This window comes from Hipposideros armiger, unplaced genomic scaffold (assembly GCF_001890085.2).
Source record: "Hipposideros armiger isolate ML-2016 unplaced genomic scaffold, ASM189008v1 scaffold_1632, whole genome shotgun sequence".
NCBI classification, from domain to species: Eukaryota; Metazoa; Chordata; class Mammalia; order Chiroptera; family Hipposideridae; genus Hipposideros; species Hipposideros armiger.
Window position 1 is genome coordinate 133,120 of NW_017732982.1, and position 814 is coordinate 133,933.

The following is an 814-nucleotide window of genomic DNA, read 5'->3' on the forward strand; positions in this document are numbered from 1 at the left end:
GCTGAACCCAAACAGGTCCACACCAAGACACATCATAGTAAAAATGGCAAAGGTTAAAGACAAAGACAGGATCCTAAAAGCAGCAAGAGAAAGACAGCAGGTTACATACAAAGGAACTCCTATAAGATTAACAAGTGACTTTTCCACACAAACTCTGCAGGCGCAAAGGGAGTGGCAGGAAATAGTCAAAGTGACGCAAAATAAAGGCCTACAACCAAGATTGCTCTACCCAGCATGGCTATCACTTAAACTAGAAGGAGAGATAAAGAGCTTCTCAGACAAGAATAAACTTAAGGAATTCATTACCACCAAGCCGCATTGCAGGAAATGTTAAAAGAGCTTTTTTAAACAGAATAAAGGGGAAAAGGAGCTAACCCAGGAAGATCAGAAATACAAATAACAAAATGGCAATAAATATGAACCTATCAATAATCACTTTAAATGTGAATGGATTAAATGCTCCAATCAAAAGACGTAGAGTGGCTGAGTGGATAAAAAAACATGACCCATGCTTATGCTGTTTACAAGAGACTCATCTCAGATCAAAAGACACACACAGACTGAAAGTCAAGGATGGAATAAGATATTTCACACAACTCAAAATGAGAAAAAAGTGGGAGTAGCAATAGTTATTTCAGACAAAATAGACTTTAAAATGAAGATACAATAAAAGACAAAGAAGGACACTACATAATAATAAAAGGATCAATTCAACAAGAGGACATAACCCTAGTAAACATCTATGCACCCAAATAGGAGCTCCTAAATATATAAAACAGATTTTGACAGACATAAAGACAGAGATCAACAGCAA